Source organism: Pleurodeles waltl, chromosome 8 (genome assembly GCF_031143425.1).
Source record: "Pleurodeles waltl isolate 20211129_DDA chromosome 8, aPleWal1.hap1.20221129, whole genome shotgun sequence".
In the NCBI taxonomy this organism is placed as follows: Eukaryota; Metazoa; Chordata; class Amphibia; order Caudata; family Salamandridae; genus Pleurodeles; species Pleurodeles waltl.
In genome coordinates, this window is record NC_090447.1 from 68,920,551 (window position 1) to 68,940,632 (window position 20,082).

At 44.6% G+C, this 20,082-nt stretch overlaps 1 protein-coding gene across 4 annotated transcripts in view; it reads left to right on the plus strand.

The window, feature by feature from the left end:
* Positions 1–20,082, plus strand: part of LOC138249706 (sodium-dependent proline transporter-like) — a 168,546-nt gene that overhangs the window by 43,497 nt on the left and 104,967 nt on the right. The window lies entirely within an intron of this gene.

The following is a 20,082-nucleotide window of genomic DNA, read 5'->3' on the forward strand; positions in this document are numbered from 1 at the left end:
TGAGTAGCAAGCTACTCTGGACCTAAGATTAGTTGCTTTTGGTTAGTGTGTTTGGTTGTGTGACCTCGGAAGAAGCGTCCACACATTAGCCCAGATTGTGGCGGTGTCAGAGCTGGGAGTCGTGGCTAGCGGTGGTATTGTGAGGCTAGGCTGATACCCCAGGTCAGTGGGGTGCAGGGCTGCGGTGTGACACTGTAACCCCCAAGGCAGTTCCACTGGGTCGGATTCATGTGTCTCAGTGTAAGCTGGGGGAAGCAATGGGGGTCCGGTATGTACGCAGTGTGCCCCGGCGTGCTGCTCCTTGAAACGTCAGCTAAGGTTCAGTAGGCGCTGGCTGGAGCAGTGCGGGACTGCTCGCTCCCAGCTGTTTTTTCATAAACTACCCAGTAAACCTTTAATAAGCAGGGTGATGAGTACCTGCAGTGCACATGGAAAGCGCCCCCCCCCCCCCCTTTACTGAGGTTTGGTCTAATTTACCAAATCCACCCCACTTCCACCCTGGTGGTAGTGCCGCAGCAGGCAGCAGGGTCCTAGTGCCAGAATTGTGTGCGCCCCTTGCTGCTTGTAACTGGGCCAGAACCTCTCGTATGAAACTTGGCTCCAGCCCTGTTCACGTGTATGCAGATTGTGTGACTCGGGAAAGAGCCTCCTGCCATGCTCCCAGACTTGTGCCTTCTGACTGCTGGTTCACTTCCAGGCGCTATCGCCGACCGGCCGGAATGTCGTCTTTCCTAGATCCACTTTCGTGGATGAAGACCAAAGCACTGGATGGCTCTGCAGATCAGTTTATATCACCGGGACCCTGAAGGTTTAGCAGTGATCCATCTCATCTCATCATCCCATCCCATCTTACCTGGACAAGGTCACAGTTTAGGCGCTACCTGACAACGGGCTTAGACATTTGCACAGAGTCCAAAAGAGTCGAGCTAGACCAGTTACCCGGCTGAGAACACGAACCACTGGCATCGCATAATAGGAATGTGCGCTCAGCCTCCTGTAACCAAGGGACCGGTTGACGCTCTTCCTCGGGCCCCGTATCCCGCTACATGGACGGACTCCTCCTTTCAGCCTAGCAATACCTGGGTGTGCCGGTCCTCCTGTCAGGTCATCCGATTGGAATCTATTCGGCACCCATTGGGAAACAGAGCTGGTTTCATTGACCCACACAGGGCTCTGGAATTTGCCTCTGCATCCTCCTGTCGATTTCTTCACCTTAGTCATTTTAGATACTGATCTCGTGTTGTTGTGTTACATGCCCACTTCCAACCAACCCTCCCCCCCCAAAAAAAAACTTAGGGCATCTTCAGGAATGGACATGTATGCTGGTTAGCGGGATTTTGGGTTAGGTTGACTCTCGCTCAGGTGTGTCTCCCCCATGGGCATTGCCCACTGGATACACACTGTTATCTCAGAGGTGTGTTTAGCACTTAATAACTGCGCCTGTCCGCCGCAGGGCTCCTGATAGCAGACCGGCCATATGAAAATGGGTACTTTCTGCGCCATCAGTTTTTCTAATATGTGCCATGCTTTCATCCAAAAACATGAGAACGATGCAGAATTATGAACGTAATACTTCTGGTTAATGGGGAAACATTCTCCTGGACCAGGAGCTGCAGTCAGGACACCATGTAAGGGGCCTACGACCTCCAAATGCCCTTCTCTGGTACCTCACTGGTCTCTGATCCCACACTCCCGCCAGACGGTGCATGACTCAGTGGGAGTATCAGTGCTTCGGCCTACCTGTGACTTCTTTTTAGAACCATCATCAGGGCAATTCAGTGGCTTCAAGGCTATTCAGTTACTCAGAGCAATTAATCACTATTCTGTCATTTCCAGTAAATTACTTCTATGTTTGAATAACATCAATCAGCAATGAAACACATGTTTTTAGTCTTTCAGAATTCTTTGTTCCAGAACTCTGCAGTCCCCGGCTCACCATCAGCAATATACCCGGGAGTCTGCATTGGTCTGGGGAACTGAATTGTCTGAACACCATTGTGTTGTTGCAGTGATGGCCCTAAGACAAATGTGGGATGGTTGATCACAGCGGGTTTGGGACAGGACCTGGCCATGTCATTTGCCAGTTGTTTATGAACCCAATAAAGCACAACTTGTGGTCATCCGCCATGCACGAACACCTACGGTCCAATGCCACTGAGACCCTAAAATATTTATCCGCAGAACAACATAGCACACGCGTGTGAGTTCTCTTGTGTGTTTGTGAAAATAAATACAACAGGCACATTTTAGTGTTTTTACTCTTTTGAGGCACAAACATAACTCTGTTTTTAACTTTGATATGTTTCCGGAAATATATGCAATGATTTGCAAGTGAAAATCTTATTGAAATTCTTGTGGCATAAAATACAATATCATCAGAATTGATGCTTTTCTACACAAATATCTTGTATTTTAAGTAGCTCTTTTGACCACAGTTCCACCATTTTAAGCGCTGTCTATAGCAATTTAATTTAATGGTGCTCAATTTAATAGCCCACTGCTCTACTTACAGACCCCAGGTGGACGAATGGCTGGGTTGTCTTTGTCAGCAGGCCTCGCACTTGTGATCTGCTGACTACCACATGTTTCAGCAGCGAGCGTGCAACTGATTGAGCTATTATTCCGATACCATGGGGCCTCCGAACGTCAGGAGGGCGCGGATAGAGGGAGATTAGGGGCCTCCATGCTGAAGGCTCTGGTGGCCCAAATAATGCCCCCGTGTATCGATCTCAACACGGTGCTGTCCAGGAGATACGGGGATATTACATTTCTATTCAAAGCCTATTTGCTGTGATGTTTTTATTACACTTGATGAGAGGGAACGGAAACAAACTTCACTTGAGTTATAAACTCCGTTCATACCGAATTAGGTTGTCTGTAAAATATTTTTGGTGCCTAATAGGTTCCCATGTTCATCTGATCCTATATTATCCGTGGATCTCGTGAGAAGAGGCAAAATATTTGTAGTTGTAAACTGTCGGCAAATATAAAACAGAAATCCCATGTTTTCTGTATAAACACGGTCTCGGTTAGGAATAATTGGCCTTGCAGTCTCCTGTTCTTCAGCCTGTTGAGCAAGTGAGGGCAGGTTTTTTCAGTCTCACCAGGATCTGGAAGGCAGAGCAGTTTGCATTGTTGTTTGCCCCGGAAGTGACGCAGTAGGGGGGGGAGGGGAGTTTATCTGAAGGTTCCATTTACTTTTTAGGTCTGGCCGAGAGACATCTTTAGTTGGTTTGTGAGCTTCATGCTTTCAAATTAACTTAAAACAAAAATACATATATATCTAGATGCTTACAAGTGCTTTCTGTCAGCGTCCTTCTGCCATTGGTCTGTTCAAGTGTCACTCACATTTTGCTTAGACCCATATCAGCATGCAGAATGATACCGTGGGTAAACCGATTTCACCCATTGGCTGTCTCCCACTCTGAATGAAGCCACTTTGTCTGTTCAGATGTGCCCTGAAAAGGCGTGCGCTTTGGTGCAAAACTAGTGGGCCTGGGGTGTTTACCCACACGTTTCTGTAAACATTTTTTATGTTTGCCATTCTTTGCTTATGTTTGGGGAAAAAAAAAGAAATAATAAGCAAATGACTTGCCAATGAAGGCTTGACTTTGCCAATGCTTCAACTTATATCCTGAAAAATTTTTTTGAAAATGAAATGCAAATGTGAACCTCCCCTCCTCTGAAATCAATCTGTAAATTTTACAAGTCTTTCTTTTTTGCATTTTGTGGTGCTTCCCACCCCAAAGCACGTTTTTTCACGTGTCAGCGTATACCGCCTTGCACTGCATGCTTTCTGAACAGGGTCAAGGGCTCTGTTCTCTGAATTCACTAATGTATTTTGCAGTTGTAAATAGTGCTACCTGTTCTCCAGGGGAGTCAGAGCGCTTTACGTAAGAACAGTTACTCACATAAGCAAATTTGGGTTTGTTAATTTTTGCTACTGACCAGCTTGAAGTTACACCTTACAATTCTGATGGGGGAGTCCCTTATCTAAGACTGTATGTCCCAATCATTGAACATTGTGGGCTTCCAACCCTATTGATCAACCAGAGTAGGTGAGGGTCCTAGATTAACCTTCTGAAAGCCGATGCAGATCCCTAATACTGGGGCCTGGTTACTTTTGTGAATGGCTGCCTAGGTTTCTGCCATACCACCAGTTTTCCCAAAAATGTCTTCTCGCTTGTAGGTTCTCGCCCCAACGCTCCCCCTACAAAATTCTCATTGACTAGCAGCCCAGCAGGAATGTGTGTTAGTGACGTAAACTCTCCCTGCCATCCCCTCTGTCGCTTCTAGCTGGGGTAAATGTGACTTGGAATGTACATGGTTCTGAGCCTCATCAAACCCACTCCAATAGTTTCTCCTTGCGTCTCTTCCTCCATAATCTCTAGCGCTTCATCCCCTTCAAAAGCCTCCAAGCACAACGCCTACTCCCACAGGTCAACGCAAAGCTCTGCAACCCACACTTCATATTCTTTATAGTCAATAGTGCCTTATTCGTCTTCCACCCACTCACGGATCTTGCACCTTTATGAACCAGGGGCCTCCAGAAAAGGTTCAGGAGGCGCGCACTATGCCAGATTCTCACGCTATCTGCGTAAAATACATCTCCATACTAGAGGTGTCGAAGGTGGCGGGATCTGAGGAGTACAACGTCTCCATACTATTTTAATTTGGCTAAAAAAGTTTCCCCTACTTTTTTCTTGAAAGGCAATCGTCCCAGGACGGTTATTTCTAAAAGTTAAATTGCATCAGCTGAAGCGGAAAGGACTGAGTCTCCTGTGCTGTGAATCCAAAGGAGGGACAGACAGCTGAACAAGAAACAAGCCTTCTTGCCGGGGTGTCTGCCGCTGAAAGGTGTAAATGTGTGCAAGGGGCTAGTCTACAAATGTAAAGGCTGCTTGAAGGTGGCACTGGCTTTATTCGATGGAGTACACTTGCAGCATCGTGTGCCAAAGATGTATTCTTTTTGAGCGGCATTGCAAGGGTGTTAGCAACTGACCTGTGGAGTGCATGCTTTTAATGATCAGTTATAAAACACATCTGCACTTGGTTCAGTCTGAGTATTACTAAAATGTATATTTTGAAGGCTTTTTTTTTTTCACTTTTACACCTAATCCTTCTTTTTTTGTGCATTTGTGGCAGCTTACCTTAAATTGTGTGTAATGTAAGCTTAAATTAATGACTTGCATATCCATAGTGCTTTCTGCCATAGGCTGGGAACTCATAATACTAAAAACACCGCTCATTATTCCCCTCTGCGCCAAGCAGACTTCAGTTCTGTGGCTCTGTTACATACACATTCATGGCAGTGATCACTTTAGTCAATAAGGTTTCATAAATAGTGTATTTCTAACAGATTAGTTTAACTTGCATTTATTTTTCATTTAGGGTGTGCTTTATTTTATATGCAGGTACCAAAATGTGAAAGACAATCATAAGAGTTAGATCATATTTTGCTTTTTAGCCACGCCTTTGGTCCCACCTCTACATTCACTGACCCCCCCCCCCCCTCCACTGCAGTATGATCAGTTCTAATACTTTTTTTTAAAATGCACTTAGACCGCTGTTCCATACATTGGATTTAAATGGAACTCCTTTGCGTAGTGCCAATCCTGTAAATCTGGCATGAGTCTGACCCTTTTGGACTTACCATGGATGCCCCTGTTCTAGAGCCTTCTCTATTTCAAGACCTTTTAGGCTGTTTCCTTCTTCCAAGATGCTTCAGTCAGCAGAGCCCTTCCTGGGAGCTGTTTTTGCCTGCAGAGTGTTTCCCTGTCAAGGCCTCCAGTCTAGAGGTTTCTACCCCCACTGGTCTGTAAGCTCACGGCTTTCCTTCACACACCTTACCCTCTGTTTCATGGCTGTCCAGCATGCAGCCTGCAGGCCAGAGTGCACCCCTAGCGCTCGTTATGTACCGTCCCACTAGCACTGTGTGTTTGTATATTTTATTTATTACACAAGGTCTGAGCTGGCAGTACTCCTGGTGCCTGGGCTTTTAACTGGGGCCTGCCTGCCAGAGAACAAACGAGCTGAGAAGAGGGGTCTGTTTATTCCTTCGGCCAAGCAGCTCTGCTGCAGGGTCTGTAAAGAACAGACACCTTGTATTCACATTAAACGATTCATGGAACTGCTTAGCTAAAGGAGGTTCTTTGATTATAAAGAATCTCATCGCTAGAATTCTAGACAACACAAGATACCTGATTATGTAACAAATGTCCTCCTCTTGGGTTGGCATAACTTATGTTTTTTATTTAACACTTTACTATTGCTAATAAGGCTTTTGTGAGGAACTTTGCTGAGGTGTCTCCTCCGAAGTTTAGCGTTTTCCAGATTATCAAAACTTTTTTTTTTTAAGCAGATTCGGACTTTGCAGTTGTCATTATGCGAATTTTCAAAGTCTTTACCAGCTAGTGCATTAATAACCAGAGAACTTGAAACTCGTGAATTTGTTGGAGCAAGGGGCTGAGCTGCAAACCTCGCACTGGACAGAGCTTGGATCCAAGCACTGCTGGATAAAATGTGTGCTCCTGGGCACATCACTTCATGTTCTTGTGCCTCGGCTGCTTTCTAGGGTGGACTTTGAAAAACAATTCAGTTGCAGGAGATGGAAAAGAATCGAATTGAAGAACAAGGAGTCTAAAGGACGGGAGATGAATAGAGCAACTGTGCAAAGAACGGATAAGTGCGAGATAGGATATGAGAACTTACTAAAGAAGCAAGAATCAGCAGTGCCACTAGGGCTCACCTTTGGGTTTTGCCAATGATTTTAGCCAAACTCAAAGTGGTCGATAAATAGGAAAAAAAAAATAACGAAAGCGGGTGGATGAAAAAGCGTGGGCGGGGGGAAGCAACACAGAGGGCGGGGGGAAGCAACGCAGGTCCAACGGATGTAACACCAAGGATGCGGGTGGGGAAGCAACATGGATGGCCCAGGGAGGCAAGCAACGCGGATGACCCAGGAAAGGAAGCAAATAGAGACAAAGCAACCTGGGAGGGTGGAATCGAATGAACAAGAGAGACAGTAACCTGAAGGTAAAGTGCACAAGAGAGGGGCTTAGAGGACAAAGCTGTACAAAAGTGAATGTTTTATAAAGTCAAAAGAAATGTGCTGAGATAAGCAGGTAATCATACTGAATGGTAAAAGCGCATGTAGCCTCCTGGAATGTTTAATAAAGCATGCTTTCACTTTCACTTTTTTTTTTTTTTTTTTTTTTAAATAATTATGATTGTGTTAACTGTAGGAAGGGAAATGTGCACATAGAAGTATAGTGAAAACCCTTGATGAAATGGTTTAAAACTAATGGTGCACAAGAGACCAAGCGGAAGGGTGAATCTGTATAAAACTGTAAAGACACTGAACAGGTCACAGGAAAAAGGTGCTGAAAGTACAACTTTGTTATGAAAAGAAATGTGCTTGGAGAAGTGGGAAAACAAAGAAGGATGGGGGAAACACATGCACTCTCGTTGAGTGCTTTCAGAAATAGTAAAAAAAAGGTCTTAAAAAACAGACACTTTTGGAAGGATAAAAGAAGCCAGTTAGAGAGATTGTAAATAGACTGTACTCAACAAGAGGGGCAAAGGCTGGAGAGATGGGTTTAAATAAATGAAACCCTTGAATAGAAAGTAAAACAAAAACCCAGTCAAAAGCATTGAGCGGAGTTGCTTTCCAGGTCTACTATAGAAATACCCTCAGTAAGTCTTTCACAGACAGACAGCTGTGTTCTTTGGAAGGCTCTGACATGCAAAGCTAACCCGAGAACATAAGAATGTTAATCAAAAATAAAAAGAAGAATAAAAGATTGGAAGGAGTGAGAGGAAAGAGTAGTAAAGACAATGCAAGTGAGAATAAGGGTCAGATTTAAGTATAAAAAGCATAAGCAAAGGAGAGTGAGGAATAGAAGGGAAACAGGAGGAGTGAAATGGGGAATGAAACAAGAGGGGTGCATCAAAAGTAGGAACAGGAAGGTGGAGAGAGAGTGAGAGAGAGACCTCTTGATAAGGAATTAGACGGGACAAAAGGGAAGAGGGAAGGATCGAAAAGATAGAACCAGAATCATCTACAAAGAAATAGAAGCACTGCCAGGTCTGCACAGGATTTAAGGTCTTTGGGGCGGCCGTGGGTACGTGGGCCTGGTGTCCAAGTAGAACAAGCACATAACAATTGAACTACTTTCTTTCTGCTCTGCCGTACATGTTCTTCATCATCCAACTCTCAGTGCTGTGTGCTTTCTCCTGCTCTGGTCCTCCTGCCTCCGAAGTGTACCCTACTGTGTCCTTCATCCTACAGAGCCCAGACCTCATTGTCTGTGCCATCATATAAAGTTTATACCCAACTGCATCTCCTCCACGGTATATGCCTTCCCCATGCAAAAGCTCTGTAGGAAACTCTCAGACATCTCCTGGGTAAAAGGGCTGTATCTTAGGGATGACAACCCTAGGGGTCTACATAAGATGCCCGCAGCCACTGGTACCAGATGACACCTACTTGCAACAGACATGGCCTCTTTCCATGGGAAGGAGGCAGGGATGTAGCTTAGTCAATGAGATTTTGGTGATGTGAATCGTAAATGTCTCAACTAAAAACAGTATGCCAAAGGGCGGAGGGGTGACCAAGGTTTGGGATACACTGTTCCCACGAGGAACAGGGTCAATACTGATTTGCATTATGTTGGACTCTGTCTGAGTGCCTGATTTATAAAAAAAAAAAAAAAAAAAAAAAAAAAAAAAAAAAGTTAAAACATTTTTGTCAAACAAGGACGACAAGAAAAACAAACAAAGGCATAAGAGACCAGAATCGGGGCTCCCAGGCCCAACTTTCATGCCAAGAAAGCATTAATGTGGGGGGGGGGGGGGGGGGTTTGGCACACCCCTCCCACCCCGAACTATGCCCTGGGAAGAGGGTGGCACCTGCCACTATACATACGGTGGTAAAAGCAACTGCATTAATCCTGCGCCCTAACACAAGACGCTTGCTTCATAATTGGAGAGTTTCATCATTATAAGACCATCAGTGTACCCTGTGCCCTTTACTCCAAATGATGGCCTCTGCCTTCTGTGTATGCCCAGCACACTAACTTTGTACATTTTATGCAAAAACTGAACAGAGATCTACATCTGATCAGTTAAGGGGGCCCTGTGAAGGAGAATGATTCTATTGAACACAGGACTGTAAGCCCCCCCCCCCCCCCCCCCCCCCCCCAGCTTACAGACTGAAAACCCATCAGTGCCTCATTCCCTGCTGATAGGTTCATGGAGCAGATGAACATGGATACTGAAGCGGGATGTCCAAGGGACATGCTAACACTCTCTGCCTGTGCTCGGGACACGGACCTCTGGTGGGGCGTGGCTCCTGGCCACGCTGTGGTTTTTGATCTGCCACAGGTGAGGTACAGTTCAGCAGAGTAACCCTCTGCTGCGGTGAATGAGCAAAGGAAACGGGACACGCCTGACCTACTTTACAAACACTTCCGGCCTCAGGGGCCTGGCATTGAAATCCCTCTCACCGGGGTGGCAGTAGGGTGACCACCTGGCACTGAGGCAAATTCTGGACAGGACTGTAAAAAATTCAGGACAAAGGGTCAAAATTCAGGACACAAATTCAGGACAAAGGGTCAAAATTCAGGACAAAAATTCAAGAACAAACGTCAGTTTTACAGACACGCAAGAGAAGCCATGCCTCACTATGTTGTCAGTGCATTTATTTACTCTTTTTTTAACATAGCACTATTTATTCACTGTGGACCTTTTGTGATTGCCTCCTGGTGTGCTACATTCAGGTGTCACATTACGTCCTTGTTCAGTAGTAAATTAATGCCCTTCACGGCAAGGCCATCACCCCTACCCAAATCTACCCGATCTTTCCTGAAGAGAAAGTAACAGCAACATTTTGATTATGTTTCTGAACATTTCAAAACCACTGGCAAACAGTTTGGGAAACATTAAGGTAATTAACCTTATGCTAGTTTAAACAAATTGAACAAAAACATCTGGCTTACCCCAACCGCCCATGGACTTTCAACCTATTTTTTTTTAAAGAGGCAGGGCAGATGGTGTGGGTGACAGTCTCACACCTAATGACAGGATGTGATGTACCCATAACTTGTCTGTAGTCTCACTGCACTAGAGTGTATGTTTGGGACTCTACACTTATCTCAGATATGGGAGCCCGGACTACCAATCAAAGATAACAAAAGAGTAGGATGAAATCGAGATCAAATGGGAGATCCACGGCAAGTAATTCAAAGGGTTGTTGCTGGCAACTGGATAAATAAAGAAGAGAGGAACAAGGTGGGACAATTCCTAAAATCAGACAAGATGGGTCTACCAAGACTATTTGAAGGTATTGGGTAACTGGGTAGTTGTCTCTGCACACAGGAGCGAAAGAGAAGGGGCACTGTCAAGTGGTTGAACAATCAACACCCATCCACCTTGGCAAACTCTTCTGGTGCAATGGTTCGCTGTTAGTGCTTGTGAAGGGTGAGCAGGGGCCAGACCCCTGGCAAGGTTGTGCAAGGCAATTGCCCGCTTAGTCCATGTCTTTATATGGTTTTGAAATTGAGCAAAAGCCAAACTAGAGATCTGGGTTATCCCTAAGTGTCAAGTACACATAGAATATTTGGGATGGAAATTGCACAAACAAAATTTTCAAATTTTAAAATGTAATTAGTGTTTCTTTAACATATGGCACTGTTTTCGCCTTCATACACAATTAGATCTCAGATTGAACTGGGAACCAGTTACCTTTCGACACCTAATGATTAATATCTACCATTCTTATACTGATTTCCAGGATGAAAATCTCGGCAGAGCGAACGGTCCCTCCAAGCCCAGTTTGCTTTTTGGCCTTCTCTTCTGCTTTCTGTAGTGAGCCAAGTGGCACTAGCGAAGATGGTGTGCTACCCCAATGATGGTATTATTTTGCAAACCTTCCCCTGCTCGTCCTTCATTCTTTCTTCAGACAGGGCACACATCTGATTTGGTCGCTGCGGCGCCATCGGGAGCTCTTTCCACTCTAAAGCTAACTGTGACTGCGGGTGGATTAGATCTTCTGGACTTAGAATGCTTTTATTCAGCTGCAGATGTCCAATGGGTGGCTCACTGGCTTTCTGCCCACCTCCCTGCATGAGATGGGGTTTACCAGTAAAGACTTTTAAGGAAGGCTTAATGCACTGCTCATCGTTTCCTACTGACCATTCTATGGATCACCATCCGGGGTTATCATGCACAGCTTTCTCTTGCCTTGCCAGAACCTGTAAACTCACTGACACGAAGAAACCCTATGCTCCTGTATTACCTTTGCTAAGCCTTCCCACCCCACAGGATGGCTGTGCTAAGAGCAACTCCATCAGTGGCATGTTGCAGGTGTCTTAAAATTGGGGACTTTGTTTCTGAACAGTGAGCTACTAAATTTCCAAACCCTTGTGGCAGACTACCATCTTCACCCCGGTCAACTCCTTACTTACAACCACCTTAAATAATTATTATATGCCCTATTTCATGTCTGCCACCTAGCACTAACCCTACAAGAGGTGTGCCAGTAGCTCTGTACCATAGGAAATGGTGGCAAACTGATGGAATGGGTGTACAGACCTATCCTGCAACATGGAAACCACTCCAGGTCTTCTTGTCATACTACCTGGGTGATTGATGTAGCCAAACCTCTGCAAGATATGGACTAAAATACTGGACTTTCCCCACAAAGTATCCCACAGCTGTCACTTTAAGTAAATTCATAGTGCTTCCTTGTGAATGCATTCTGCCCGTTGCTTGCCATTGGCCTTGTGGTTTGTAACTCACAATTTGTTGCTTTCAATTTGCTGGCTTTATTTGTTTTATGCTATGCAGCTTGAATTCCTCCCTTCCCTTGCCAAAACCTTATTTACAGTATCCTGCCGAGTGCTCCCTTTCTGTAAACAGGCCTGTAAATGTTTTTCTTATCTTATTATATTTGCTGTGCATTCAAAGAACAAAGTCAAATGTCAGGCTCTGTCTTCGGTGGGAACTTAGTGTTTCCTTTCCTTTCTCTGACTTCAAAGTGAGAGGATTTATGCGACAATCTTGCTGGATACTGGGGTTAGGAAAGAGTTTTTTCTATCACATGACAACATTTAAATAGACTTCTGAATATATCAGAATTAGAAGTACAAATCAAGCACATTTTTGTTCATTCTGAACTGTGCTGGAAACAAATACCTTTACATGATTAAAACAAATCATTGCATTAGGTGATGCAATTTCCACACATCATCGTCTCTGCACAATACAGGGAGTGCAGAATTATTAGGCAAGTTGTATTTTTGAGGATTCATTTTATTATTGAACAACAACCATGTTCTCAATGAACCCAAAAAACTCATTAATATCAAAGCTGAATATTTTTGGAAGTAGTTTTTAGTTTGTTTTTAGTTTTAGCTATGTTAGGGGGATATCTGTGTGTGCAGGTGACTATTACTGTGCATAATTATTAGGCAACTTAACAAAAAAAAATATATACCCATTTCAATTATTTATTATTACCAGTGAAACCAATATAACATCTCAACATTCACAAATATACATTTCTGACATTGAAAAACAAAACAAAAACAAATCAGTGACCAATATAGCCACCTTTCTTTGCAAGGACACTCAAAAGCCTGCCATCCATGGATTCTGTCAGTGTTTTGATCTGTTCACCATCAACATTGCGTGCAGCAGCAACCACAGCCTCCCAGACACTGTTCAGAGAGGTGTACTGTTTTCCCTCCTTGTAAATCTCACATTTGATGATGGACCACAGGTTCTCAATGGGGTTCAGATCAGGTGAACAAGGAGGCCATGTCATTAGATTTCCTTCTTTTATACCCTTTCTTGCCAGCCACGCTGTGGAGTACTTGGACGCGTGTGATGGAGCATTGTCCTGCATGAAAATCATGTTTTTCTTGAAGGATGCAGACTTCTTCCTGTACCACTGCTTGAAGAAGGTGTCTTCCAGGAACTGGCAGTAGGACTGGGAGTTGAGCTTGACTCCATCCTCAACCCGAAAAGGCCCCACAAGCTCATCTTTGATGATACCAGCCCAAACCAGTACTCCACCTCCACCTTGCTGGCGTCTAAGTCGGACTGGAGCTCTCTGCCCTTTACCAATCCAGCCACGGGCCCATCCATCTGGCCCATCAAGACTCACTCTCATTTCATCAGTCCATAAAACCTTATAAAAATCAGTCTTGAGATATTTCTTGGCCCAGTCTTGACGTTTCAGCTTGTGTGTCTTGTTCAGTGGTGGTCGTCTTTCAGCCTTTCTTACCTTGGCCATGTCTCTGAGTATTGCACACCTTGTGCTTTTGGGCACTCCAGTGATGTTGCAGCTCTGAAATATGGCCAAACTGGTGGCAAGTGGCATCGTGGCAGCTGCACGCTTGACTTTTCTCAGTTCATGGGCAGTTATTTTGCGCCTTGGTTTTTCCACACGCTTCTTGCGACCCTGTTGACTATGAAACGCTTGATTGTTCGATGATCACGCTTCAGAAGCTTTGCAATTTTAAGAGTGCTGCATCCCTCTGCAAGATATCTCACTATTTTTGACTTTTCTGAGCCTGTCAAGTCCTTCTTTTGACCCATTTTGATAAAGGAAAGGAAGTTGCCTAATAATTATGCACACCTGATATAGGGTGTTGATGTCATTAGACCACACCCCTTCTCATTACAGAGATGTACATCACCTAATATGCTTAATTGGTAGTAGGCTTTCGAGCCTATACAGCTTGGAGTAAGACAACATGCATAAAGAGGATGATGTGGTCAAAATACTCATTTGCCTAATAATTCTGCACTCCCTGTATAGTTTGATTTGAAAAACTGTATATCTGTGCAAATGTAATGGTCATTTCAATGAAAAATGTGTTGTCTGTAATGGCAGTGTGTTACCACACCATGCATGCTCCACTCTGCTCTGCACCACTCCACACCACTGCACCCTACTCTGTATCACTCCACTTTACGCCACTCCATGCCACTGCACTCTTCTCCATTCGGAACCACTCCACATTATGCCACTGCTCTCTATGCTACTTCACACTATGCCTCTCTACTCTACTCTGTACTACTCTACTCTAAGCCACTGCGCTCTGCTCGTCTGCACGCCATTCCACTCCAGTCTAGGCAACACCAATCTAATCCGCACAACTCCACTCTCTGCCACTCTGCAACGCTGCACTGTACGCCACTGCACTCTAAGCTAATACACTCTATGCTAATGCACTTTACTCTGTAACACTCAACTCTATGCCCCTGCACTCTATCTCAATACACTGTACATCATTCTAATCTACTCTGCACCTCTGCACTCTATGCCACGGCACTCTACACTACTTTATGCCATCACACTCTATGCCACTTTATGCAACTCCACTCTAACCTGCACTTCTCCACTCTAAGCCACCTCACTCTACTGTGAAATAATCTACTTTATGCCACTGCACTCTGTGCCACTGCATTCTATGCCACTGCACTCTACCCTGCACCTCTCCACTCTATGCAACTGCACTCTACTCTGAAACAATCTATTCTACGCCACTGTACTCTATACCACTCTGACCACTGCACTCTAGTTCAATGCACTCTACACCACTGCAAGCTGACACTCTGCAACACTGCACTGGCCGCCACTATACTCTACACCACTCTGCTCTGTACTACTGCATTTTGCACCAATATACTCTATTCCACTGCATTCTATGCCACTCTACTTTGCCCAATGCCACTCTATGCAATTGCACTCTACACCAGTGCACTCTAAACAACTGCACTGCCCTTTACTCTGCACCACTGTACTCTGTCCCTGTTCTCTGTACCACTCTACACAACTGCACTGACACTCTACTCTGCAACTCTGCACTCTACTCTATGCCACTGCACTCTAGGCACTATACTCTACTCTACACCACCACACTCTATGCCACATGAGTCTACTCTGCACTCTATGACACTGCACCACTCTGCATTACTGCACTCTCTGCTACTCTATTGTATGCCACTCTACTCCACTGCACTCTATGTAACTCTACCCCATGCCACTCTATGCCACTGCACTCTAAACAACTGCACTGTACACCACTGCCCTCTACTCTGTACCACTGTACTCTACGCCACTGCTCTCTGTGCCACTCTACTCCACTCTACATCACTGCACTGACACTCTACTCTGCAACGTTGCACTCTCCACCACTGTACTATACACCAATGTACTATGTACTACTGCATTCTATGCCACTGCACTCTATGCCACTCTACATCACTCCATTCTACAGCACTTTTCCCTACTCTGCACCACTCTACACTACACCACTGCACTCCCTGCAATGCGAGTCTTCTGCAATCTATGCCACTGCACCACTCTACACTACTGCTCTCTCTGCCACTCTATTGTATGCCACTCTACTCCACTGCACTCTATGCCACTCTACTCTGTCCCATGCCACTCCATGCCACTGCACTCTAAACCACTGCACTCTACGCTAATGCACTCTAAACAACTGCACTGTACCCCACTGCACTGTACTTTGCACCACTTGGCTCTACGCCACTGCTCCTATGCCACTCTACTCCACTCCACACCACTATGCCACTAGCTTTAAGCCATGCTGAACAGCAGCTACTCTGGTGTATAACATGGCTAATGGCTAAAACACATAAGCAAAGCCAATAACTTTCGTAGATGAGACCTATTGCTTTGCCAATGTTTGTTAGTACTATGAGGTACCGAAGTACCTGAAAGAACTGTAAAAAATACAATTACATTATAATAAAGGCTGCTACAAAATGCGCAAATACATTTCGGTTAAATAAAAAAAAAGTGCTTCTCAAATACAGATTTGAATAATATACAGTTTATACCTAATGCTAAAAAAAATTATAACACTCCATTAAAACCAGACACCCCACAGCTCACCTTGGAACACCATTACAACACCTCTCTAAAAGAAATATCTTTGCCACCAGAAAACTTCAAGTGACTCCTTTTAGTAAATTCAATGCAGGTTTTCAAGCCCCTTTGTATTTGCAGATTTACCAGTTGCCCACATTTGCATGTCTTTAGGGAAGGAGGCCCCCTGGCAAGAAGGCCTTTTCTTATCTGTCTGCCCCTCCCTCCCTCAGAGCACAGGAGACCCCCTGCCTTCCAGCCCAGCTGGGGAAACTCCTCCTCCTGTAATTTCGCCCTGCCTCCGTTGCCCTTTAGGTGAAAGGCTAAAATTACGGATAAATGCCGTCCGTTAAAGCTTTCATCACGGAGAACGGACAGCAGGGCGAAATTACGGACAGTCCGTGAAATTTACGGACGGGTGGTCACCCTAGGCGTGGCGGCTGTGTCTCAGAGCGGCCTCGGACAGTCCTGCAGGGCTTCCTGAAAGGTGGTATACATGGATGAGTTATAGGTGTTTGTCTGCTGGGGCCTAGGTGTACTACATTCAATATTTTTTTTATAACGGAGGATTAAATATGAGCTTAACCTCTAATACGGTAAAGTGATTTTTTTTTCTCCATTTTTGAATATTGTGATATTTTGATTCCTTTGTGATTTTTTTTTTATTTTTATTTTTTATTTTTTTTAAGATGATGTGTGTTTGTTTGAATTATATTTAGCAGTATTACGTGTAACATTGTTCCTTATAACGTGCAATGTACACATTCCCCTACACATGCACTTTTTCACTCCTTATTCCCATGGCCGGCTTGGGAAGACTCCACTGTTCACACCTTGTTTTAGCGACTGCAGCAGTGTATACACCCAGCATGTTTCTGCCTCGAGGGGGGACCATCAGTGCTGGGAACTCTCTGACCTCCTTTGTCCTTGACTGACCTTGGGCGGTTTCAGGACATGCCCCCTGCAGAGAGCCAGAGGTAAGGTATGCAGGAGGATGAGTACATTTTCACAGTATGTTTTATCTCAATGGATAGAGACCTTGTGAGCATTCAGATACCTACTGATGTGGCATGTGTGTGCTGTGTTGGTCACGTGTGTGATGCTTTGTGTAATGAATGCTGTTGGATGTTGTGTGCATGCTGGTGTACAATGCCTCCATGGCTCTACCTGTGATGCCTTTGGCTAAGGATAGTTCTTTAAGATGGTTCTCAGAGCCAGTGATTGGCAGAGTGAGGGTTGTTGGTGGACTCCTTGGTACAGCTACATCCACGTGGCACAGAACCTCTACATTTTAGCAGCCAAAATATGGACTGCTGCGCCCAAAGAAATCTAGCGTGCACACAATCTGGCTTTTGTTTGGTTACAGTTCAAATATTAGGTCATAAAAAAATATCTTGTAGGTATCTTCCCCCCCCCGCCCTCCCCACTGCCACCACTCACTAGCTTCTAAATGTGCACACATAAATATAATTATTTTGTGTATGGCTTTAGTAGGAAGCCTTTTTATTCAACCAGTAATTCAAATTCCAGTTGTTTTCCACTCAGTTGCAAGAGCAGTGAAAAACAAAGTTGCTTTTTTAGAGCCTTGGGTGGGTTTGGGGGATAATGAGATTTTGTGGACAGTAGCAGCGACAGACCGAAAGGTCCTGGGGTGAAATTCTTTATATCAGGGGTGGCCTATGTAGTTCAAGTAGGGATGGATCTATGGAGTTTCAATTTAAGCTCTGACTTTGTATTAGGCTTAATGTGTTTAAATATACCATAAATGGAGATCCTGGAAATGTGGCATGGCTCTGACCTTCCTAAACTGACAGTTAGTTTAGGTAGTGCAATGACCTGCATTGTATAAGAATGCAGTGTTTGAAACTCAGTAATTCTACATCCAATTTAATCTGTTAACCTACATATAATATGACTGAAGTGCCTCATTGCAGAAAATGTGTTCTCTTGTTGGCACAGTGTGCAGGTGGGGAAAGGACTACATGCAGTAATTGCTGTCTGCTGGTGTTCACGCTAATATTGGCCCTTCAGCAATGTTAGGCAGCTACAGCGGAGTGTCTCTGGTGCCCCAGAGAAGGGCAGTTAATCCATATGTTGAAACTGCCTTTCTTTTCTGTTCCAGTGCTCTGCCTTCTCTACTGAGCATGCAAATGTTACAAGCATGCACATCAACGGGCCTGAATGTTTAGGTCGAACGCGCAAGCGCTCTGGCCTGTTGTAATGTATCTGTGGGCATTTAACCACACCCACCGCACGCCCATCACTATCACTCGTTCATGGGCTTGCCTTTCAAAAATCTTTTGTTCTCATTGGTAAATGTTTTACATTTGTCCCTTCTTGGGGCAGGTTTGTTACGCCTTGGCTGTTGACCCTCTTACATGGATAATTGCACGTTTGCCGATACGTTTGACTGCGAGCAAACTTCTTTTTCTTTTTGTGTCTCTCCTTCGAGCTCACGTCCATGGCGGCCGTGGCACTTTGAATCGGCTCGCTTATGTCAACTGTTTTACTTTTTATTTTCAATTTATGTGGCCAGAAAAGTCCATTAAGGAATTTATAACACTAATAACTCGAGCAAACGTGTGACCCATTGCATTGCAAATGCTTGTTTTCATTCCAATTGCTCGGCTACACTGTGACAAGGACACAAGACATTATCCTTCGATATTGAAGACCAGGTTAGAATAGTAAATTATCCTGTCCTCGAATATTTGGTAGTCTTTCTAGGTCACTTGTCTGCTTTAAATGGGAAGCCTGGAAATAGGGCTATATTTGAGAGGCATGGACATTCTGTAACATAATCCTTTCTAGCACAGTCTCTGATCATAGCAGTCTGCAAGGGTTCTGGTGTGAACCCCTCTTTGCAGGGCTCTGACCCTTTATTCCTGTGTTGGAGGCAGAGTGCCTTGCCTGCACTTCGCGCCAAGATGTGCCTGTGTACTTCCGGGGCAGTACCACGATGCGCTATGCTGGCTCAACACAGACCTGAGCGCCCGTATACTCAAGTAACCTGGATTTATAGGAGTTGGTTCATGTTTTTTACACAGTACAGTTCGGAAAGAGTGAGCAAGGTTTATCTTTTTATTTCCAAGCTGTGTTGTGTGAAAATAAAGCCCTGGCGACATATTGGGCTAAATTAACCCACTCTACCTACTGATAAATTTGTTAGAGTGATTTCTGTCTGATTTATTGGGGTTTTGTAATTACTTAAATTGACACTTTGACAAAGTGGATATAGCAGATCGAAAGTCAGTTTCATTTCGTGTGATGCCACCAGGGACAAAAGACATGCAGTAATTGGGGTAAAAGGTCGTGTGTTGTAACTTGTGTGGTTGGAACAAAGTGACACCACTGACAGGCTGTACAGTGGGGTGCTGTTAGAAGGGGTGGGGGGGGGCTCGAACTGTAACACCCCATGAAACAGCCTTTGGAAGCCACATGGCAAGGTAAATAACCTTTAACTCCAAATAGGAGAAGCTCTGGATGCTCTGATTGGTAGAGAGGTGCAGCCTGAGAAGCACTAGGCGTTCTGATTGGTGCAGCCTGAGAAGCACTAGGCGTTCTGATTGGTAGAGGGGTGCAGCCTGAGAAGCACTAGGCGTTCTGATTGGTAGAGGGGTGCAGCCTGAGAAGCACTAGGTGTTCTGATTGATATATGGGGTACAGCTTGAGAGGCACTGGGTTTCACATTGATATATGAGGTATAGTTTAACCCCTTCGCTGCCAGGCCTTTCCCCCTCAGGTGCCACGCCTTTTTTTGCCTATTTGGGGCAGATCGCGCTTAGGCCCTCATAACTTTTTGTCTACATAAGCTACCCACGCCAAATTTGCGTCCTTTTTTTCCAACATCCTAGGGATTCTAAAGGTTCCCAGACTTTGTGGGTTCCCCTGAAGGAGACCAATAAATTTGCCATAATGCAGCTAAAAGTTTGTTTAAAAAAAAAAAAAATGGGGAAAAAGGGCTGCAGAAGAAGGCTTGTGTTTATTCCCCTGAAAATGGTATCAACAAAGGGTTTGTAGGGCTAAAATCACCATTTACGCAGCTTTCAGGAACAGGCAGACTTGAATTGGAAAACCCAATTTTTCAATACAATTTTGACATTTTAATGGGACATACCCCATTTTTAAAAATAAATTGTGCTTTCAGCCTCCTTCCAGTTAGTGACCAGAAATGGGTG